The sequence below is a fragment of the Mesoplodon mirus genome (assembly GCF_964341445.2).
Source record: "Mesoplodon mirus genome assembly, chromosome: 3".
Classification (NCBI taxonomy): domain Eukaryota; kingdom Metazoa; phylum Chordata; class Mammalia; order Artiodactyla; family Ziphiidae; genus Mesoplodon; species Mesoplodon mirus.
Genome location: NC_138978.1, coordinates 22,452,637 through 22,478,277, shown reverse-complemented (window position 1 = coordinate 22,478,277; position 25,641 = coordinate 22,452,637). Strand labels below are relative to the sequence as shown.

The 25,641-nt window shown below is 38.0% G+C and overlaps 1 protein-coding gene across 1 annotated transcript in view; it reads right to left on the bottom strand.

The window, feature by feature from the left end:
* The window catches only part of CLIC4 (chloride intracellular channel 4), a 90,412-nt gene that overhangs the window by 46,454 nt on the left and 18,317 nt on the right, over positions 1-25,641 (bottom strand). The window lies entirely within an intron of this gene.

Below are 25,641 nucleotides of genomic sequence, written 5' to 3'. Positions count from 1 at the left end.
ACAACTAGAGAAAGCCCATGTGCAGCAACAAAGACCCAATGCAGTCAAAAATAAATAAATTAAATAAATAAATAAATAAATAAATAAAAAGTATAGCATGTGCACTCTTCAGGATAAATCTGGAAAACGCCTTTGTATTAACTGCTCTCCTAAAACTCATGACAATTCAAATAAGAAGTATTGCCATGAGTAAGTTTTTCCAAAGTCATAACAGCACTAGAAAATTGGCAGCTACTAGCCAGATGATGTTTTCACAAAGTAGAGTGAAACTGTGGAAAAACTCAGATGTCCAGTAGTCATAAATCAAAAACTCCCTCCTTTAATCCAAGTTGTACTAATAGAATTCCATTTCAACAAAGTTAAAGGATTAAAATTACCCTCTTCAGTATGAATTACAATAAATACAACCTATTGGTACAACTGACTGAGGAGGTGAGGAGGATATTATGGTATAATGGAAAGCATACTACACTGGGAATCAGGGTATCTTATTATGCATCCAGTTTTTATTAATGTTAAAAATGAACACATAGCATCTAAAAAAAGTATGCTTTTTTTTTACTGCTTCTAACAGTAACATATACACTCATTTTAAATTTTTTTTATTAAATGAAATTCTTTAAATTCTATACTGCTTTAAAATTTTCAAAAATTTCACACACATGATTTCATATAATCCCAAAATAACCCTTTTTTACTCCTACCCCTCTATTGCCCCTTCCCCCCCACACTAGTAACCACTAGTTCGTGCTCTATATCTGTGAGTCTGCTTCTTCTGTTTTATTCACTAGTTTGTTGCATTTTTTAGATTCCACATATAAGGGATATCATACAGTATTTGTCTTACTCTGTCTGACTTATTTCACTTAGCATAATGCCCTCCAAGTCCATCCATGTTGCTGCAAATGGCAAAATTTCATTCTTTTTTATGGCTCAGTAGTATTCCATTGTATACATACACCACATCTTCTTTATCTATTCATCTGTTGATGGACACTTAGGTTATTTCCATACCATCACAATTGTAAATAATGCTGCTATGAACATTAAAGTGCATGTATCTTTTTGAATTAGTGTTTTTGTTTTTTTCAGATATACATCCAGGAGTGGGACTCCTGGGTCATATAGCAGTCCAATTTTTAGTTTTTGGGGAAACCTCCATACTGCTTTCCACAGTGACTGCACCAATTTACATTCCCACCAATAGTGTCCAAGGGTTCCCTTATCTCCACATCCTTGCCAACATCTGCAATTTGCGTTCTTTTTGATGATCGCCATTCTGACAGGTGTAAGGTGATATCTCATTGTGGTTTTCATTTGCATTTCCCTGATTATTAGTGATGTTGAGCATCTTTTCATGTGCCTGTTGGCCATCTGCATTTCCTCTTTGGGAAAATGTCTATTCAGTTCTTCAGCCCATTTTTTAATCTGGTTGCTTGTTTTTTTAATGTTGAGTTGTATGAGCTGTTTATATATTTTGGATATTAATGGATATTAACCCCTTATTGGTCATATCATTTGCAAATGTCTTCTTCCATTCAATAGGTTGTGTTTTCATTTTGTCATTGGTTTCCTTCACTGTGCAAAAGCTTTTAAGTTTCATTAGGTCCCATTTGTTTATTTTTGCTTTTGTTTCCTTTGCTTTAGTAGACGGATCCAAACAAATATTGCTGCAATTTATATCAAAGAGTGTTCTATGTGACTTTTAAGTTAATCTATATCAAAGGAAGCCATTTTATAAATTTAGACAGCTAATTTAGATAGAATCCATGCTAAAGGTAAAACTTCAAAACCTCACTTATTCATGTTTTCCTCTAGGAGTTTTATAGTATCTGGTCTTACATTTAGGTTTTTAATCAATTTGAGTTTATTTTTGTGTATGGTATTAGAGAATGCTCTAATTTCATTCTTTTACATGTGGCTCCAGTTTTCCCAACACTATTTATTGAAGAGACTGTCTTTTCTCCATCGTATATTCTTGTCTCCTTTGTCATACATTAATTGACCATAGGTGTGAGGGTTTATTTCTGGGATTTCTATCCTGTTCCATTGAACTATAAGTTTGTCTTTGTGCCAATACCATACAGTTTTGATTATTATAGCTTTGTAGTATAGTCTGAGGTCAGGGAGCATGGTTTCTCTCCAAGATTGTTTTGGCTACTTGGGGTCTTTTGTGTTTTCATACAATTTTTTAAATGATTTGTTCTAGTTCTGTGGAAAATGCCATTGGTTTTTTGGGGGGAGTTTTTTTGCGGTACACGGACCTCTCACTGTTGTGGCCTCTCCCATTGCGGAGCACAGGCTCTGGACACACAGGCTCAGTGGCCATGGCTCATGGGCCCAGCCGCTCCGCGGCATGTGGGATCTTCCCGGACCAGGGCACAAACCCGTGTCCCCTGCATCGGCAGGTGGACTCTCAACCACTGCGCCACCAGGGAAGCCCGCCATTGGTATTTTGATAGGGATTTCACTGATCTGTAGATTGCCTTGGGTGTTATGGTCATTTTAACAATATTAATTCTTCCAGTCCAAGAACATGGTATATCTTTCCATCTGTTTCTGTTGTCTTCAGTGTCTTTCATCAGTGTTTTATAGTTTTCTGAGTATAGGTCTTTTACCTCTATTATTTTTAAAATAAAAACTGAAACACTACAGAAAGTCAGAGTTCCCCTACCCTTGAACCATTCACTAGTTATTCTTCTAGATTTTTATTTTCTATGTACACACTATTTTTTTTCTTTTAAACGTGTGATCACACTACACAGCTTTCAAAAATATTTTATTCCCAAACTAATATAATCAGCCCTCTGGAGGCTGTAATGCCCCCACCAGGATGGTATCAGAGAAGGCCAAAGAGGGAGCCAGGCTTTAAAGCCTGCTAGCCAGTAATGAGAAACCCCCCTTTTTCTTGGTGGGAAGAGAGGGAAGCAGAGGGGTGTCAGAGGAGGAGGCCTAGTAGAGAGTAGTCAGGACTTTCAACATCAACCAGCTGTAATGAGGCCACCTCGACTGGGGTGTCAGTGGAGACCACATGGGGAGCTGGAACCCTCACCCCTGCCCAACAATAATGAGGAGCCTCCCCACCTTGGGTATCAATGGAGGCCGAGTGGGGCACCTGGACTTCTATCTCCACTTGGATGTCCATCTGGCTTCTCCTTCCCACTGCCGTTCTTCTCTCCCACCCCCCTCCAGAGCAATGTCAGAGAACTCTTATTTGAGTGTCAGAGAAGTTTAAACAGAAGGTTTAGGGGCTTCCCTGGTGGCGCAGTGGTTGCGAGTCCGCCTGCCGATACAGGGGACACGGGTTCGTGCCTCGGTCTGGGAAGATCCCACATGCCGCGGAGCGGCTGGGCCCATGAGCCATGGCCGCTGAGCCTGCGCTTCGCAACGGGAGAGGCCACAACAGCGAGAGGCCCGCGTACCGCAAAAAAAAAAAAAAAAAAAAACAGAAGGTTTAAACAAGATCCAGAGCTTCACAACATAATAAGAAAATGTTCAGGTTTCAATTGAAAATCCCTTGTCATACCAAGAACCATATTAAATTGAATGAAAAAAAGCAATCAAAAAATGTCAACATCAAGATAACATAAATGTTAGAATTAGCTGACAAAGATTTTAAAGCAGCCATGATAAAAATGCTTCAATGAGCAATTATGAACAGCTTAAAATAAACATAAAAATAGCCTCAGCAAGGAAATTCAAGATGCAAAGAAGAACCAGAAATTTAAGAACTGAAAAATACAATAACTGAAATAAAAAGCTCAGAGGATGGGCTCAACAGCCAATGTAGAGGACAGAGGAAAGAACTGGTGAACTGAAAAACAGAATAATAAAAATTACCCAACCTGAACAACAGAAAGAAGATAGATAGAAAATTTAATACTTCTTATATATTTCCATATTTTAATGTCATCTAATGGTCATTTTTGAAGGCTTCACTGTATGCTATTGACCCAACAATTTCATGTCTAGAAATTTATTCTACAGAAACACTTATACAGTTAGTTGTCCAAGGATACAAGAGGAAGGAAAAATAAAGTATCGTTTATAATAGCAAAACACTGGGGATCTCCCAATGCCCATCAGTAAAGGGTTTGTTAAATGATATCACACCACCAGAGGGTGGAAGTCAGGGCTAAACCCATTCGGCCTTCGCTGGCATGGGTGGAAAACAGGACCATAGATTTTTCCTGTGGTGTCTGCAATAGAGCAGCTACTGTCTGAAAGTCTTCTGTCCTGCTTAGGCTGCCCCTTTTCCTGGTTGTTTGGCTAGAGAGAGCAGCCTTTTGTCAGAGTGTTTGTTGTTGTTGTTTTTGTCTACAAATGTTGCAGTTTCCAGGTTGCTGGGTTCTATAGTGCCAAGTCTGGGATGTATGAAGCAAAAACCCAGGAAACTCACCACCACCATCCAATCCATCTTCCCAGAAGTGGAGGTTTCTCAGATATATTAAATTTAAAAAGCAAAATTAATACAATGGATTATTACTAAGCCATAAAAAAGAATGAAATAATGCCATCTGCAGCAACATGGATAGACCTAGAGATTATCATGATAAGCAAAATAAGTCAGAAAGAGAAAGACAAATACCATATGATATCGCTTATATGTAAAATGTAAAACACAACACAAATGAACATATCTATGAAACAGAAACAGGCTCACATAGAGAACAGACTTCCAGTTGCCAAGGTGGGGTGGGGGGGAGGGAAGGAGTGGGGGTTTGGAATTAGCAGACGCAAACTGTTATATATAGGATGGATAAACAACAAGGTCCTACTATACGGCACAGGGAACTATATTCAATATCCTGTGATAAACCATAATGGAAAAGAACATGAAAAAGAATATATACATGTATAACAATCATTTTTGCTGTACAGCAGAAATTAACGTAACATTGCAAATCAACTATAGTTCTATAAAATTTACAAAAATTAAAAAACAAAATTAAAAATATATGAAAGGTGATATGTATACATAAAATGGAATATTATTTGATAATAAAAAGCAATACATTACTGATACATGTTATAACTTGTATGAACTTTGAAAAATTATGCTAAATAAAAGGAACCAGTCACAAAAGGCCACATATTATATGATTCCATTTATATGAAATGTCCAAAATAGGCAAATCCACAGAGATAGAAAGTAGATTAGCAGTTGCCTAGGGCTGGTAGAGGGGAGGAAAGAAAGGGGAGTTGGGAATGACTGCTAATGGGTAAAAGGTTTCTTTTTGGAGTGATAAAAATGTTCTAAAATTAGACTGTGGTGACGGTTGCATAACTTTGTGAATATACCAAAAAAAAACATTGAATTGTACATTTTAAATGGGTGAACTGAATAATATCTGAATTATATCTCAGTAAAGCTGTTTTTAAAATTCATAGACTCAGGACTTCCCTGGTGGCACAGAATCTGCCCACCAACGCAGGGGACACAGGTTCAAGCCCTGGTCCGGAAAGATCCACATGCTGCACAGCAACTAAGCCCGTGTGCCACGACTACTGAGCCTGTGCTCTAGAGACCGTGAGCTACAACTACTGAGCCCGCGTGCCACAACTACTGAGACCGCATGCCACAACTACTGAAGCCCGTGCGTCGGCCTGTGCTCCGCAACAAGAGAAGCCACCGCAACGAGAAGCCCGTGCACTGCAACGAAGAGCAGCCCCTGCTCGCCGCAACTAGAGAAAGCCCGCGCAGCAACGAAGGCCCAATGCAGCCAAAAATAAGTAAATAAATAAATATATATATATAATTTTTTTAAATCTTATAAAAAAATTAAATAAAATACATAGACACAGATTACAAGTATAAATATCACATACTGGACAAAATTTTAATTTGCAATACATAGTTTTTAAATTATAACTTCATATTACAGAAAACATACATGTCTATATTTCTTAAAAATCAGAAAATCCAAATAATCAAAGCAAAAACATGAACAATACCACTGACAGAAATAACCACCAATTCCAGACAAATAATGAATCTTAGCATTCATTTAGGTTTTGTTCTTACAAAAGGGGTAGTTTTGTTTAATTTGTTATCTAGGGTTCTTCTCATACACTCACTGTTCCACATCCTTCCCCCACCCCACCTCTGTTGTAATTCTTGAATTGCCTAATACCAGTATTTATTCAGAAACTACTGGATTAACTCCTACATTGCAGAAGAGGGGTCAGTGGTAGGTGCCATAAATATTTTAATGTTTTACTAATTCAAGGTTAAGGAACTGCTCACTTAGAAAACCCAGTTTAATCAGTTTTCAGAACAGTCAGATTTTAAAACACCCTAGAGGGGCTTTCCTGGTGGCTGGTTAAGAATCCGCCTGCCAATGTAGGGAACATAGGTTCGAGCCCTGGTCCCTGAAGATCCCACATGCCATGTAGCAACTAAGCCTGTGCACCATAACTACTGAGCCTGAGCTCTAGAGCCCACAAGCCACAACTACTGAAGCCCACACGCCTAGAACCCGTGCTCCGCAACAAGAGAAGCCACTGCAATGAGAAGCCCATGCACCGCAACTAGAGAAAGCCCAAGCGCAGCAACGAAGACCCAACGCAGCCAAAAATAAATAACTAAATTAAAAAAAAACACCCTAGAAAGAGAGCTTTAACTTGGTTCCTCTTTTCTTCTTTGTGTTTAAGGGACTGGGGGTAAGGGATGACTATGACTAGGGGAAGAGAAAGAGAAGCTGGGACCTGAAGGTAAGAATGGGCTCCTGACCATTAACTTACCAATATTTTCCTTGACATATTTTCAAGGGAATGTATGAGAACAGCGTGTAGCTGAAAGAATGAACTTTAAAACTTTAAGAGCTCACTTATCTTTAACGTGGTTTCTATCTAAATTAGCTGTCTAAGTTCACAAAATGGCTTCCTTTGATTTAGATTAACTTAAAAGTCACAAAACAACACAATAAATGGGCAAAGTCACCTGGCTTCTATTATCTATTTCTTCAGAGTTTTTGCTAAACATGCTGGAACCAAGGTTTAGAGTCTACACGTTTAATAAGCTGTTATCCTTCTACAGGGTCTGCAGAGTATGGAGGAAATAATGTTTAGATTAAGACATCTGGATTTGAATCCTGACTTCACTAAGTATTAGCTGTGTGACCTTCGGTAAAATACTTAACATTGTGAAACTTACGTGATATTATGAGGATCAAATCAGTTAAGGTACACACAGTTCCTGGCACATGGTAAGAGTTCAATAAACGTTACCTGACGTTAAAGATACTTCATGCACAGAACTCAAGGACTAACAACAGGTTCTTCAGTTCTAGCACTGTCATTAGAATCCCTAGGTTACATCATTTAGAAAATAAGAGAGGGGAATGAATCTAAGTATTTTCTATGTTAAGTTCTTCCAAATGACATATATTATGCCCTAATGCTTTAAGAAATATGGTCTATATAAAGTTTAAATAGTCCACTAAATGGAGTGAAGCAAAGATATCCTCTATTTGAGAAGATGTCAAAAATCTCTGGTCATGCAAAGAATGTATCACTGTTTTCCTGGCCATAACCATATCATAGAAATAATTCTATAAATAAAGTCAAAGGATATGTAATGGAAGAATTACCGTATCCCAAGCTCTGCCTGGGATGTATTTTATGTAAATAAAATACAGACAGCCAATGACAGGACACTGAAAGGACCTCAGTTGCTACCGTTTTCTTGTTCAGTATCACCAATTCATGAAGTCTACTCTCCAGAAGACAGCCTGTGCAATTTAGAGAACTGATTAGTTCTAAATTACATAAGGATTAGATACCAGGCTTAGATGAAACTCCAGGGTAGGCTGTTAGAGTTCATATGAAACATTTACCATGTTGAAGACGAACTCTATACTCTCCCAGAACAAGCTCTTCACATGTGTTAATCTAGTTAATCCTTATATCCTAAGAGCCAGACTCCCAGAAAACTCCAGCACTTCCTAGCTGTGTGACTTTGAAAAAGTGATTTAACCTCTCTGGGCCTGTTTTTGTCTTCTATAAAATGGGATCAGTAACATGACCTACCTCACTGGATTGTTTGGAAGAACTGAATGAATTACTATATTAAAGGGCTTAGAACAGCACAATGCTCTAAAACAGGGGAATGGGGAGGGAATTGTTCATTGTATACACTTTCACACTTTTTGATATATGTACCATGCACATGAATCTTTCATTTAACAACAAAAAAGCAAGCAATCAAAAACCTTCCCACCCTAAACATATGAAAATTAAGTAAAACACAAGTTATAGAATGAATGTGGAAAAGCCCTGAAAACAAAAGACACCTACATAGGAGCAGGACTCTAGAACTCAGGATACATAAAAATCCATAAGGAAATGGGTTTAAAACACAGATTACCAGGTCTCACCTCCAGACACTGATTCAGTATGTCTGTGGTAGGGTTCAGGAATCTGCAATTTTTAACAAGCACTCCAAACAATTTTAATTCTGATGCATTTGGTAGGCAGACCATATTTGGGTAAACACTGACATGCAGGAAAAACATGCCAAAAAAAAAAAAAAAAAAGGATGGAAAGATGTTTACTCCATGGTTAAACTCTGAATTCCTCATGATGCCTTCTGGACTCTGCTCTTTGTAAGCCAGCAACCTAGTCACCATTTGTTGGGGTCAGATTTGATAAATAACAGCCTCCTCTCATACTCTTAAGTAATGCCACACTATGCTATCTTGCCTCACACTTGGCAAAAGCCAAGTTACTTAAACCAAACTAGCCTAGAGCCCCTTAAAACCTAGACACTCAAATTCAAGAACACCCTCATTCCACAAAAACTAAGAAGCAGAGGCAAGTACCTTTTAGTGCAAAACAATATAACATTAATGTTTCTTAAAGCTTATCTTAAGACCAAATACAATGTCAAGGACAATTATGATGACCCAGAGTCCTTTATAGATCAAGTCCTTTATGCTTGCTGCAGGATGGTTATATCTGGTTTTAGAAGAACAGTTATAAATTTTAATTAGTATATTATACTGTTAAGTGATTTGACTTGTCAAGAGAAAAAAAGAAAAGATACTGCGGTGATTTAAGGATGAGAACCAATACCTGACTTGCAAAATAGGCTGGATTTACATGGGTAAATCACTTAATCTCTTTGGGTCTTAGTTTCCTATTCTGGAAAGGGGAGGTTGGGGGGTATGGTGGAGACTGATTTACAGAGTTGATAACTGTTATGCTGTAATACAAGATATATCCCTACTCTTAGGGAATGCACACTGAAGTATTTAGGGGTAAAGGGCTACAATGTACACAACTTACAAGAGAGAGAGTAAATAACAAAGCAAATGGGGTAAAATGTTAACAATAGGTAAACCTGGGTAAAAGGTGTCTTTGTACTGTTCTTATTCTTATAACTTGTCTGTAAGTTTGAAATTATTTCCAAATAAAGTTTTTTTCAATTATTAATCTAGTTTCCACTTCCATTCTAAATAATTTCTAACTATATTATAACCCACTTTTATTATGTCATTTATGTATTATCTCCAAGGGCAGATAGAAGTCTTTTTTAATTAAAATTTTTATTTTTTAATCATTCATCAACCAAGTGAGGACCTACACTAAACACTGAAAATCCAGTGATAAACAAGAGAAGACATGGTTCCTGCCTTTGTATTACCTGTGGTCTACAAAGTTTAATCCGAATAATTTAAAAATTTGAGAATACACAAAGTAAAAATGTCACTATAGGATACAGTGAAACTCAAAATACACCCCCCAACTTTATCACAACTGTAATAATACTTGTTTAGCATTTTCTCATAAACATCCCCCAATAAATCATGATTTTGTGAGTTTTAGTCTTAAGGGCTTGCCATGGCTCCTCCTCTGAGTTGGTGATTTAACTTATAACAGGAGACTTGATGTTCTCTTGCTTTAGTCTAAATCACTGTGAATTGAGAAATCATTTAAAACTATACAAATATGTCTCTTCACTTTATTCTTAAATTTTAAACAAGGAGGGAACAATTAAAGCACAGCCAAAATTTATCATGCTTACCTATCTGAAATAACCCACTAAAACCTATAGTTATTACTAAAGTCATCAAGATTCAAAGTTACTTGAATGCCATTGGAAGAAATAGCTAAGATACACAACTTAGCCAATTGTTTTAGCTAAATGTCAAGGTTTAGTGAAAATGCTCTCCCACAACTATCCACAGTTAAACCTGTCAAATGGGAGTGACAATTCAATTCCAGTAGTTTCAAAGGTTGCCTGTTTCTGTTTCTTTCAGTAAGTGATCAAATTATGATTCAACTAATACAGCTAATAATTTAATTTTTTTTAACTTGTAAACATGTACAATAGCCTTTAAAAATGAGGTCTTGAAAAAGGTCTCTCTCCTCCTTTCCTATAGCCTTCCCCACCAATATCCCTTGAGGATCCATACTACTATTCCATTATCCCCTCCCATTCATCCTGTACAACAGTCAACATAAATCTGGACACTTTTGTGACTAAAATCACATTATCCTCCATCTGAAATGCCCCTGCTGCACCTGCCCTTCTGGTCAAGCTCAAGCCTCTCCCCCAAGAGAACTTTCTAAATCACTCTAGCCCAAACAAATTATCTGTCCAATTACCCGTCCAGCTTTTCAAACTCTGATGTCAACATAAATCAGCAGAGGATCTTGTTAAAATGCAGATTCTTATTCAGTAGATCCAGGGTGAGGCCCAAGATTCTGCATCTCTTACAAACACCCAGGGAACAGCAACTCTATGTTATGCTTTTAAAATTAATCATGGGGGCTTCCCTGGTGGCACAGTGGTTGAGAGTCCACCTGCCGATGCAGGGGACACGGGTTCGTGCCCCGGTCCGGGAAGATCCCACATGCCACGGAGCAGCTGGGGCCGTGAGCCATGGCTGCTGAGCCTGGACGCCTGGAGCCTGTGCTCTGCAACGGGAGAGGCCACAACAGTGAGAGGCCCGCGTGACGCAAAAAAAAAAAAAAAAAAAAAATTAATCATGACTTGCCTTGTGATCTCTTAAATCACTACTGTGAATTATTACTTTAATATTCGTATCTCTGCACTGTATCTCCTGAACTAGACTACAAACTTATTGACACCCCGTACATTTTTTTTCTTTCTATAGGACTTCATCTACTGCAGATGCCTTACTATTTATTAGCTTTCTGTTGATTACTAACAATGAAAGCCTTTGAGTTACAAAAAATGGTTATCAGTATAGAAAAAACTTATTAAGTCAAATCTTTCTGATTTAATAAGTTTTCTCAAAAAATTTAATTAGGGATTTAGGGATAGAGCTAACCTTGGGATAGAGCTAACAAACCACAGAAGCCACACAGCAAAATCTGATAGTTGCCTGCCCAAGATCCATTCTCCCCTTTCTTTTGCTGATAGAACTTGAAATTTTTTTTATCAGGAATCCATTCCTCCCTCCCCCAAGTGATACAGGAGATGATAACCCAATCCCCAATTCTAGGGGTAAATCCTGACTGATTCTAAGCCAGTCATGATAGTTCCAGTCCTCTTGCCAGCGACTGACCTACTGTAATCATGTGACTCAGTTCTAATCAACAAAACAGTCCCCTGAGAAAAGTTTCTCACTCTTAAGACAAAGACAGCAGAAGAAGAAACACTTCGATGAGAAAACTGTGGCTGATGTGGCCAACTTGATACTGCCTGAGGCTGCAACCAACACCAAAAGAGGACAGACCCAAAAGAATCACAAGGGAGCCAGCCTTCCTATTAGACTTCTTTCTTAGATACGCTGCCTTAGTGGTTCCAGACAATTTGGGGCAAAGTTTTCTGTTACTTACAATCATAAGTATCCAAACCAATATCTCTATTTGTCTCCAATTAAGACTAGCAGGAAGAATGAAAATATGTAAGTGTGGTAAGGAATGAAAAAAGAAAACTCTCAATATAAGTGAAAGGAGATATAATAACCAGGGCTCTGGTTTGTTTACAATTAATTCTATTTTCATAGGCTGCCATTTAGACTTCACTCTAGGATTTCAGTAGTCTGTGTAGTACTTGCCACTGAAGTTCAAGCTATGGGCTGTATTTCCTCATTCACAGAACACCTTTTATACACCTCCTTGCCTAGGACCCAGATATATTTATTCAACATTCAATATATATTTACTGAGGACCTACTATCCTCCCAAGCACTGGGAGCTGGCACTGGAGAAACAACTGTGAATGAGACAGATAAGACCTGACTTCATGAAACCTTCATTTTTATGGAAGAAACAGATAATAAATATATCAAGTTAAAAACTTTAAACTGCAGTAAGTGCCTAAAGGGAAACAAAGTACTGAGAGAGGACAAGGAGCACCTACTTTAGATAAGATGGTCATAAAAGATCTCTTAGACCTAAAGAATGAGACAAAGCCAGCCCTGCAAAGAGCCAGTATGACTAGATTGCTGTTAAGTACTAGAGAAAGTGGTATTGGGGGGGGCCAGATCATGAAAGACTTTCTAGACCAAATTAAGGAGTTCAAACTTACATTCACAGAGGGAATAATTTTTCATTCGTTTAACAAATGTTTACCAAGTACCTACTAGGTAGAAAGAAATCATTTAACACAGTGGTTAACAGCAAGGATTCTGAAGGCTGAGAGCCTGGGCTGATATATGGGTTCTTCTTCTTAACCACCTGTATGATATTGGGCACTTAACCTCTCTGGAACTCAGTTTCCTTATATGTAAAATGGGAATAATACCTACTTCACAGAATTATTATGAGATTAAATGAGTTAATATATCAAAATCTCTTATAATATTGCTCAGCATGTGGTAAGCGCTTGGTAACAAAGTATGTGCCAAGTAGAGAATATATTCCTTACTTCACAGAGCACGCACGTGCGTGTGCATGTGTATGTGTGTGTGTGTGTGTGTGTGTGCTGGGAGGGGAGAATATGCCACAGAATGGGATAATGGGATACCCCTGAAGGGTTTTGGTGGGCAGAGGTATATGAAGGTAAAATAGGATTTCAATTTTAAGGCAATAAATAACACTTGCTACCATATGGAAAACAGGTTGGGGGCATGGAGCTGATGAATAATGGAAGCTGGGATGCCTACTGTAATAGTCCCAGTGGAATGTGGCTTGGATTAGGTAGAGACAATGAAGATGGAAAGAAATGCATGGATTAAATTGAACTGGGAAGGGTATAATCCTAAAGAGTTGTGGATGGTTTGGATGTGATAAGTGAGGGAAAGAAAGAAATCAAGTACCTCCTAGACTTCTGGTTTGAGCAACTAGGTAGAGAAAAGCCTCAAGATGGAGGTGAGGGTTTGTCTGCCTATACTTTGCTGAAGCATAGAAAGAGACGTCCCTTCAAGAGATAACCACAGAGCTATAATCTTGGCTTGAAAATATTTCTCAGGTGTGGGAGGCTACAAACCAAAATTAACATTGCTTATATCTCAGGACAGACTTGGGGAAAGGTAGAAACAAGGGTATTAACTTTATAGACCTCTGTACTGTTTTGTTTTGTTTTTAGATTTAAGAAAGTTTTTAAAGAAAATGTTCCAAATGTTTATACATGATAATCTTATTCCTGCCCCAATCACTGTCAAAATAGTATGCTGTTTAAATACGATAGCATTTTTTTCAAGCACTATGAAGAATTCAAAAGAAATTCTGAATACAAAGCTGTTACTCAAAAACTACTACTGGAAATAACATAGGGAATTAATGACATTTGAAAAAGATTCTACTGAGTACTACTTTTGTTCTCTGTTACATATTTGAACTGTATGCTGAAAATGAAAACAAAGGCTCTAATCCATACTAAAATCAAATCTGAAATGTCTCAGCCAGAATCATTTGTTAAAACTAAGTACCAGATATACAATGACCAGACTTTCCATCTAAGCACAATAGAACCATAATGGAAAAAACAAGCTCTGCTGGAATGTTTACATTCACTCATCAAAAGCCTAAAGTAGGAGGAACAAAGTCTATTATCTCTTCAGAACAAATTATAACCCATATAACTAAAAATACTGCACGATAAGAAGAAAAAAAAGATAGCTAAAGGTATAACCCTTTTTATTGTCTGAATCGACCTTGAATCTACTCCCTATAAGAATCAACTACAATAAATGAAAATGCTGCCAAAATTGCCTGCAAACAAGTTAATAGCCACTGTTTAATTTAGCAGTTGATTTCTCACTCAACATGCACTATTTGAAAGTGCTTCATATAGATATATTAATCCTCACAATACCCATATGAAGTTAGGTATTGTTTTCCTCATATTTCAAACAAAGAAACTGAGATTTAGAGAAACTGAGTAACCTGCCATAGGTCACACAACTGAGGAGTGGTAAAACTGAAGTCTGAACTCTAAGTCCATGCTATTAACCACTTTTACAGTTTTTGACACCAAGATAAGAAGGAAATTCTGGAATTGAACCTGTTAGTCTCATGATTTGTGTGGTACAACCACCAACTCACACAGATGGACATGACTATTATCAATTAAGATAAGTTACCTGAACCACAACCATTACAATGTGATCCAGGATTGTTATTTAAATTTTCTAGCAGCCATATTTTAAAAAGAAAAAAGAAGTGAAATTAATTTAAATATTTTATTTTATTCGATATATCTAAAATATTATCATTTGAACATATAATCAACATAAAGTTATTACTTCCTTTTCTTTGTACTAAATCTTTGAAATCTGGTATATGTTTTATACTTAGAGTACATCTCAATTCAAACAAGCACTTAATAGCCACATATGGCTAGCCACATATCATACTAGACAGCACATGGCTAGAGAAAAAGTCTCTGAACAACAAACACTAATGTATGTCACCAAGACCGTGTACTAAAGGTCATGTACCTGACTCATCAATTCAACATTCAAACTCTCAGAAATTATTTACTCTTATTTCAAACAAACTTTAACAAGTTTGTTTATCTGGCTTACCCAAACCACAAAAGATTACAATAGAAAATTAAAGGAAATGGGCTGCATCAATAGTGACCAGTTGACAAAGGAAGAAATAGAAAACACACACAAACACACACATACCCATGCATACACACACACAGGAGATTCAAAAAGCACAACAGTTGAGGTCATTTAGCAGAAAGGCAAAAATAGTCTTACATACCTCAGTAGTTCCTTAGGCCATCATTGCATTACTGAATTTGTATTCAGAATGCTGACATTGACAGTTAAATTCAGCATTTTAAAAAGTCAAGGAAATATTAGTATATTAGAAATATTTTCATTTAAAATCAATTCGAGAACTCTATACTATTTTTGCGAATATTCTATAAATCTAAAACTATTCCAAAATTATAAAGTTAATTTTAAAAATCAATTTGAAGCTTTTAGTATGGCCAAGTAGTTCCCATAAGATCAACCCTTTGCCCCCATAAAAATGATAACATCTAGACCAAAAAAAAACCCACTTGGGGTGAACTACACTGGAGAATGAACAAAAGCAAGCAGTTGTTGGATGGAGTTGATACCTGCAAGGGAAATACAATGGACAAGTTTCCCCAATTTTTATCCTTTAACCTTGTGCCATGCAGGGCAGCTAAAATTCCAATGAACGATTCACAGTCCTGCTGGCTTGAAGAACCAAAGGACAGAGTTTAGAGAAACCATCACCACCAGAAAATAATGTCGAACACCACAAAAAAGAGAACCAGAGAGGGGGAGCCCTAAAATCTGCACAAAACTCTGTCCAGATGTCTGGCTGATCCCTGGTGTACATATGCACAGGGCAGATTCCAAGTAGGCCAGCTAAAAGAACTGAACTGAAATTTGAGCTGCCACCCACCAGAGGAGAGAGAGTTTTTCAGTTTGAGTTTGAGTTGAGGGAGAGGGAGAGGGAGGGAGAGAGTGAGAGGGGGAGAGGGGGAGGGGGAGGGGAGGGGAGGGGGAGGGGAGGGGAGGGGGAGGGGGAGAGAGAAAGAAAGAAAGAGAGAGAGGGAGGGAGGGAAGAAAAAGAAAAGGGAGAGAGAGAGAGAGAGAGAGAGAGAGAGAGAGAGAAAGATAGATCAATACTCTTCAGAAGAACAAAACAAAATCCAAAGTTTCTATTGATACAACTTATCATTCACAATATCAGAATACAATCCAAATGATTCCCCATAAGAACAGGAAAACATGACCCATTCTCAAGAGAAAAAATAATCAAGGAGATATATGCTAAACAGACCTAAATGCTGCATTTTGCAGACAAGGATTTTTAAAGCAGTTATTATAACTATGTTCAAGGACACAAAGGAAAATAAGCTCATGATAAAGAAAGATAGGAAATCTCAGTAGAGAAAGACAACAAAAAAGAATAAAATGTAAAATTTTAGAACTAAAAAATGCAATATCTGAAAAATTTTAAAAACCACAAGATGAGCTTAACAGTAGAATAGAGAAGAGTATGAATGTGAAGACAGATGCAAGAAACTACTCAATCTGAAGAAGAGAAAAGAACAAACAAGTGAAAAAATCAACAGAGCCTCAAACACCTATGAAAATATCAAAAGGTCTACATATTTTTATTTATTTATTTATTTATTTGTTTATTTATTTATTTATTTTTGCGGTACGCGGGCCTCTCACTGTTGTGGCCTCTCCCGTTGCGGAGCACAGGCTCCGGACGCGCAGGCTCAGCGGCCATGGCTCACGGGCCTAGCCACTTCACGGCATGTGGGATCTTCCTGGACCGGGGCACGAACCCGTGTCCCCTGCATTAGGAGGTGGACTCTCAACCACTGCGCCACCAGGGAAGCCCTCAAAAGGTCTATATATTTAAATAGAGTCTCAGGAGAGGACAGAATGAGGCAAAAAAATTTCAAGAAATAACAGCTGAACTTTTCCCAAATTTAGACAAATTTACAGATTCAAAAAGTTTCATTAACATCAAGTAGGAATAATATAAAGAAAGTCACACCTAGGTATATCATAATTAAAATGCTTAAAAAGCAAAAAGAGACAATCCTAAAAGTAACTAGAGGGGCTTCCCTGGCGGCGCAGTGGTTGAGAGTCCGCCTGCCGATGCAGGGGACACGGGTTCGTGCCCCGGTCTGGGAAGATCCCACATGCCGTGGAGCGGCTGGGCCCGTGAGCCATGGCCACTGAGCCTGCCCGTCTGGAGCCTGTACTCCGCAACGGGAGAGGCCACAACAGTGAGAGGCCCACGTACCGCAAAAAAAAAAAAAAAAAAAAAAAAAAAAAGTAACTAGAAAAAAAAACTACACTGCATACAAAGGAATAATGATTCGAATGACAGCTGAATTCTCATCAGAAATAATGGAGGCCAGAAAACATGGAACTACATTTTCTAAATACTGAAATAAAAACAACAACAAAAATCACCCCAAAATCTTACATCCCACAAAAATATCTTTAAAGAATGGAAGTGAAATCAAGACATTTTCAGATAAAACTATGTAGAATTTAAATGTGTGACATTTAAATGAGTTAATTTCAGGAATGCAGAAAACTAATTAATGTTTATTATATTAAGGCATGATTATATTATTTAAAAAAAGAAACAGGTGCCCTTTAAAATTACATATTCTCACTTTGGTCACATACAAAAAATGTATCTCAAACTTTTTCAATGGCTAAGCCTCATTCTTTTAACATCTTCTAACCAAAGATAAACTCACTAACTGCCAGTGTTCCCTTGCTTATCAGCTGAAGACAAATATGTTAGAGCGGTGAGTGAAATTCTTATGCAAGTCAAAATCCAGCAGCCCACTTCCCCTAAGGGCAAGTTAAAAATATACATGCTGTAGTATAAACTAAATTCAGAAAGAGTCCTGGGAGAGAAAGAAAACAATTAAGTGTTCAAAAAATACTCCTCCTCCCCAATCTGTGCTTACAGCAACTACCTAACTTTAGCACGTAAGAGCTATTTCTCTTTATCAACAAGTTCCCAGACCAAGCAATTTTAACTAGAAATTCCATCAACTTCAGCAGTAGAGTCAAAAATTTCTCCCTCTGTAAAGAATCTAAATTCTCCAGAAAGTTTTTAAAGAGATTACACTTTAGGTAAATAAAAGGAAAATGAAGAATTCAGAGGATAAATGAGATTTGTGAGGGACTTTAAAAACAATTACATGGGGACTTCCCTCGTGGTCCAGTGGTGGAGAGTCTGTCTTCCAATGCAGGGGACGTGGGTTCGATCCCTGGTCGGGAAACTAAGATTCCACATGCCGCAGGGCAAGTAAGTCAGCGTGCCTCAACTAGAGAGCCCGCATGCTGCAAACTACAGAGCCCACGTGCCCTGGAGCCTGCGCACCATAACTAGAGAGAGAAAACCCGCACGCCACAACTAGAGAGAAGCCCGCACGCCGCAACTAAAGATCCTGCATGCCTCAACAAAGATCCTGCGTGCCTCAAGAAAGATCCCGCATGCCTCAATGAAGATCTGATGCAGCCAAAAAAAAAACAATTACATGACATGGTTATGCACAGAAAATTGGCTATAAAGATACACATTACAGCACTGGGGGTTTTTTTCTTAAGCTATTTATTTATTTATTTATTTTTGCAGGTTTTTTTTTTTTTTTTTTTTAATTGAAGTACAGCTAATTTACATTATTGTGTTAGTTTCAGGTGTTCAGCAAAGTGATTCAGTTATATATATATAGATCAATATTTCAGATTATTTTCCATTATAGAATATTACAAGATATTGAATATAGTTCCCTGTGCTATACAGTAAATCCTTTTTGCTTATGTATTTTATATATAGTAGTATACATATGTTAATCCCATACTCCACCCCTCCCTTTCCCCTTTGGTAACTATAGATTTGTTTTCTATGTCTAAAAGTCTGTTTCTGTTTTGTAATATATAGATTCATTTGTACTATTTTTTAGATTTCACATAAAGTGATAGCATATAATATTTGGCTTTCTCTGTCTGACTTACTTCACTTAGTATGATAATCTCTAGGTCCATCCATGTTGCTGCAAATGGCAGTATTTCATTCTTTTTTATGGCTGAGTACTATTCCACTGTGTGTGTGTGTGTGTGTGTGTGTGTGTGTGTGTGTGTGTGTGTGTGTACACCGCATCTTTGTAAACCAATCGTCTGTTGATGGGCACTTGGATTGTTTCCATGTCTTGGCTGCTGTGAATAGTGCTGCTATGAACATTGAGACACATGGATCTTTCCAAATTAGAGTTTTCACCTTTTTCAGTTATATGCCCAAGAGGGGGATTGCTGGATCATATGGTAGCTCTATTCTTAGTTTTTGTTTTGTTTTGTTTTTTTGCGGTACGTGGGCCTCTCACTGTTGTGGCCTCTCCCGTTGCGGAGCGCAGGCTCAGTGGCCATGGCTCACGGGCCCAGCTGCTCCACAGCATGTGGGATCTTCCCGGACCAGGGCACGAACCCACGTCCCCTGCATTGGCAGGCGGACTCTCAACCACTGCGCCACCAGGGAAGCCCTATTCTTAGTTTTTTAAGGAACCTCATACTGTTTTCCATAGTGGCTGCACCAATTTACATTCCCGCCAACAGTGTGGGAGGGTTCCCTTTTCTCCACACTCTCTCCAGCATTTATTATTTGTAGACTTTTTGATGACAGTCATTCTTACTGGTTTGAGGTGATACCTCATTGTAGTTTTGACTTGCATTTCTCTAATAATTAGCAACGTTGAGCATTTTTTCATGTGCTCATTACACTACAGTATTGTGGTTTTTAATTTAATTTTAATTTTATATTGGAGTATAGTTGATTTACAGTGTTGTGTTAGTTTCAGAGGTAAGCAAAGTGATTCAGTTACACATATACATATATCCATTCTTTTTGATTCTTTTCTCATATAGGTTATTACAGAATATTGAATAGAGTTCCCTGTGCTAAACAGTAGGTCCTTATTGATTATTTTATATATAGTAGTGTGTATCTGTTAATCCCAAACTCCTAATTTATCCCTCCCCCCTACCTTTCCCTTTTGGTAATCATAAGTTTGTTTTCAAAGCCGGTGAGTCTGTTTCTGTTTTGTAAATAAGTTCATTTGTATCATTTTTTTAGATTCCACATATAAGTGATGTCATATGATACTTGTCTTTCTCTGACTTACTTCATTTAGTATGATAATCTCTAGGCCCATCCATCCATAATGCAAAGGACATTATTTCATTCCTTTAAATGGCTGAGTAATATTCCATTGTATATATGTACCACATCTTCTTTATCCATTCCTCTGTTGATGGACATTTAGGATGCTTCCATGTCTTGGCTATTGTAAATAGTGCTGCAATGAACACTGGGGTGCATGTACCTTCTCGAATGATGGTTTTCTCCAGATAAATTCCCAGGAGTGGGATTGCTGGATCATATGGTAACTCTATTTTTAGTTTTTTAAGGAACCTTCATACTGTTCTCCATAGTGATTGTACCAATTTACATTCCTATCCTATAGTGTAGGAGGCTTCCGTTTTCCCCACACCCTCTCCAGCATTTATTATTTGTAGACTTTTTATTTTTTATTTTTTTTGGCCACACCGCGTGGCATTCAGGATCTTAGTTCCCCGACCAGAGGTTGAACCCATGCCCCCTGCAGTGGAAGAGCGGAGTTTTAACCACTGGACTCCGCCAGGGAAGTCCCTATTTGTAGACGTTTTGATGACAGCCATTCTAACCAGTTTGAAGTGATACCTCATTGTAGTTTTTTGGTTTTTTTTTTTTTTTTTTTTTTTTTAGGTACGCGGGCCTCTCACTATTGTGGCCTCTCCCGTTGTGGAGCACAGGCTCCAGACACGCAGGCTCAGCGGCCATGGCTCACGGCCCCAGCTGCTCCGCGGCATGTGGGATCTTCCCAGACCGGGGCACGAACCCGTGTCCCCTGCATCAGCAGGCGGACTCTCAACCACTGCACCACCCGGGAAGCCCCTCATTGTAGTTTTGATTTGCATTTCTCTAATAACTAGTGATGTTGAGCATCTTTTCATGTGCTCATTACACTATAGTATTATTTAATAGTTAAATTTTAGACCTCTAAATGACTAAGAACAAAGGATTAATAACAACAATAAGCAATGCAAAACTGAAGTCATAAAAATGCTATAGAATATTTTAATATAAAATACTCACACATAATAAACATATGAATGAATGACTGGTATTTTATTTTGGATTATCTATGTTTAAACTTTTCATTAAAACATATTACAGGGCTTCCCTGGTGGCGCAGTGGTTGAGTCCGCCTGCCGATGCAGGGGACGCAGGTTCATGCCCTGGTCCGGGAGGATCGCACATGCCGCAGAGTGGCTGGGCCCGTGAGCCATGGCCACTGGGCCTGCGCATCCGGAGCCTGTGCTCCGCAGCGGGAGAGGCCACAGTGGTGAGAGGCCCACGTACAGCAAAAAAAAAATTACAAAATAAGTTTCTTTTAAAACTATATACTCAACAACATATTGCAGCTGTGAAAAGTTACTTACCATTTCAATGCACAGGTGCCTTAAATATGATAAAGGCAAATTTTAACTTAAAACAGTGCTTTATCTGTTTTATTTTAGACACAACAAAATATTTATCTTTCAGGTTGTTCATCTGGAAATACAATATCTTTCTGGTCAAATAATTTACTCTTGAAATACTTTTCATTTCTCTGGCAAACTGCCCCCATTATCACTGATAAATTTTATTGGCTCCATTTATATTTGTTTTCTAATAAACTGCTTCCAATTATGAAAATTTAATTATCTGGACCTGATTTTGAAATCTCCAGTCTCAGCTTTCTGTGTGGGTCTAAACACCCAAGACTCAGGCTACTTTGGGTACATAAAATAAATCCAGACTACAGTGTTCATCACTTCTAAGAAACACACCCACTTTACAGATGAGAACAACAACTTAAACCTGATCTTTCAGTTATATAATTGGAAGATTCTTGACCTCTAAACCAATCTGTTATTAAGTTTAGATCAATGGCTATCTATCTAGTGAGCAGCTTAGTCATAAAACCTAAATTACAAGTCTCAAATTCAATAACTGAACACTATTTTTATTTCTGGTATTTTACTATGAGTTAATATAGAACACAATACCAGAAACAGACTTAATACTCTCTTACTCGCTTCTATTCCCAGACTACACATACCAATTTGTCCCAAAACGTTAATAGATACTTACTGAATTGATGAGTTATCTCCTATATGACAAGATTTGTGTTAGGTGAGAAATAAAAGATGAAGAAAATAACCCCTGACCCCTCATCTCCTGGAATTCACATTCTAACTGTAACAATGATATGAAGGAAGAAGATTCAGATGAGTGACAGAACATGCAACTGCACAGTGCTCCAGACAGATGGTAGGAAGGGTTAGCTCTGCTGAAGAAGCACAAAGATCAGAGAAGGATTCAGAAGATACCTGAACTAAACCTTGGAGAGCATTTGGTTTCCTGAACTAAAACCCTTGAAATATGTTAAGATAAACGTTTTACAGAGTTAGTTGTATTTTAAAATATTTCGAATAAAGATATGCTATAAAGGTAGATCATTCTTCTCTTCAGCAGCATAGTACATTGCTAAGTGCCTGAATGTTTTGGCATGCTTGCAAAGGGCTCTGAGGAGGAGCACAAGAGCTGAAAACATTTACTGTGGGTAAGAATGCTTTGGGGGGACTTTTAAAAGTCCTTATTGACGGGCTTCCCTGGTGGTGCAGTGGTTGAGAGTCCGCTGCCGATGCAGGGGATGCGGGTTCGTGCCCCGGTCTGGGAGGATCCCACATGCCGCGGAGTGGCTGGGCCTGTGGGCCATGGCCGCTGAGCCTGCGCGTCCGGAGCCTGTGCTCCGCAACGGGAGAGGCCACAACAGTGAGAGGCCCGCGTACCGCAAAAAAAAAAAAAAAGTCCTTATTGAGAACGACCTGTGCTTTTGGCCAGAAACGGGAGATTTCTTCATTCTGTTCTACTACAATACCTGTACTAACCAACCAATCAGAAGAATCCTATTACTACCTGGCCACACTGAGATCTAACTTAATGGTTAAACACCAAATAAACCAAGAAGATACTAAGTAAAACAGATGACAACAAGACAACAAGAGTCTAGCCTCACAGTAAAAATATGTGTGAAAAAGACTTCAGGGTAGGGCTTCCCTGGTGGCGCAGTGGTTGAGAGTCCGCCTGCCGATGCAGGGGACACGGGTTCGTGCCCCGGTCCGGGAAGATCCCACATGCCACGGAGCGGCTGGGCCTGTGAGCCATGGCCGCTGAGCCTGCGCGTCCAGAGCCTGTGCTCCGCAATGGGAGAGGCCACAACAAGGAGAGGCCCCCGTACCACAAAAAAAAAAAAAAAAAAAAAAAAAAAAGACTTAAGGGTAAAACTAACTAAACAAACAAACAAACAAAAAATAGAGATAGGAAAATAACAAGAGGTTCAAGAAACTAAAATATTTATTACACCCCCTCAAAAAGAGGCTTAAGCCCAAGTTCCCTGGTGGCCTAGTGGTTAGGATTCCAGGCTTTCACTACCATGGCTGGGATTCAATCCCTGGTCACGGAACAGAGATCCGCAAGACCCGCAGCGCAGCCAAAAAAAAAAAAAAAGAGGCATAAGTAACTATTCCTTATACACAAAGCAGAATATTTTAAAGTTATGTTTGCTTAAAGGAAGATTCCTTATAAAAATTTTTTTTAAGGGACATGGAAGGCTGACCATAGGACTAATCAGTTTGGTAACCTTTCAGTGAGCCAAAAATTAAAGAAAAAAACCCAGATCCAAAAGCACTGGCTGATCTCATTAGCTCTGCTTAAGAAACTTTATAGATGTGACTTCACTCCTGGAATACACATCTATATTTAGTTTATACCTAATATGGATAAAGTCCTGAACTAACAGCCATTTCCTCTCTCCACAAAAAGAAACTTCCTTGCTTTTTTTCTGTCAACAATGCAAAGATTAGTGTAGGCCCCTCTGAAGGGAGAGGTTAAGAAAAAAAAAGAAAAAAGAACAGGAAAACTAAAACTAACAATTTAATACATGATTTTTGTTAAACTTGGAACTGTTTGACACTTCTAAATTGGAAAACAATCCTAAAATCAAATATGTGATATTCAAGTCAAGTCCCTCAACAAGTTTATAAATAAACCCTTAAAGTACTTTTAAAAATACTAATTAACCAGGCCCCCAAAATGCAAAGAGATGAGGTAATGGAAAGTTTACAGTTTCCTTTCAAATTTAACCAAGAGAACTGGAAGCACCAAATTCATTTAACAACTATCTAGGCTCACTGGTTGTTAGTGTTTTCGAAATATTCTTAAACATTCTCTGAATTCTTTCTTTTTTATTTTTCAGGGTGACTGAAAACAGCAAGTAGTGAAAACAAAACTCTGTTAGGTAAAAATTCAAGTTTCAAACAGAGAAAAAGAATATAAACAAATAAAAAAGCTCTTCGTGGTTAAGAGTCACTCTCTCAGAATCACAAAGACCTTGGTACAAATCCCAGTACTGCTACTTACCAGCCCTGTGAGCACACACAAGAAATAACCTAAACCTCATGTGTAAAACAGTACTGATAGTTCCTATTTCTGAGTTTATATGAGGATTAAATTACATAACATATGTAAAGGGCTTGGCACACTGTGCCTGAGCCACAGTAAGCACTCAATGCTACCTATTATCTTACGACTATTACTCTGACTTTAATAGGAAAACAAAAACCTACTGCTCATTTTTATACACCAGTGTACTCTATCTTATATAGGAATAAATTAAGTAGCTTCAAAAAGCTTATAACATTATAAAATGAAGGATTTTAAAGTCACTTTATGATCCTTACATCATCTATCAATTACAGCCATGCCAAAGTTTACCAAAAAAATCAAGGAACAGTGCAATGTAGTAGCACAGGGAGCTAAGTGAAACCTATATATATGCCAAGATCCATAAGTCAAAAGTACTTCTACAAAACCACTAGATCCTATATGTTTTAGATTATCCCTCTTTATGTCTTTTATGCTCTCACAAAAAAGAAAAAGAAGAAAGAAAGAAAAAGGAAAAGACAAAACAAAGAAATAAAAAACAAGAAAAACACTCTTGATAATAATGGACTCTCAGCTTTAGCTACAAGTCCAGAAAGAGCTGCTGAGGCAGATGTTCTAAGATGGCAGAGTCCAATCTGACTGTCCTTTAGTTACCTAACAAGTGTCAACAGGATCATGGTTCAATGAAGTTAATTCAGGAATAAGTTCAGGTCTAATCTTGGACTTTTTTTTGTACTAAACCTGCTCTTCTGATAAACAATGGAAAGTTCCCCACCTATTTGTAATGGCAGACTGGCAGATGCTTCTCACAGTAACATCCTGGAGGTTGAAAGCATATATGTTAAACATACAAACTATCCATGGACAGTCTTAACTCAGCATTCCCAAAGGTCCGTGGGATGACAAGCAAACAATGCTTACTGTGTCAGACACTAAGTGCTTTTCTTATATTAACTCTTCTAATCTTCACAAAAATCCAAGAAGTAAATACTATTACCCCAGTGGAGACACTAAGGCACAAAAGGAGAACTAGGGTTGAAACAATCTACATTGCTCCAGAACCTATGCTCTTAACCACTACCCTACAACAACAATGTAACACAAAGATCCAGTCTTCCAAATGACACCTCAATTGCCTACTTGAAGTATTAATTCTAA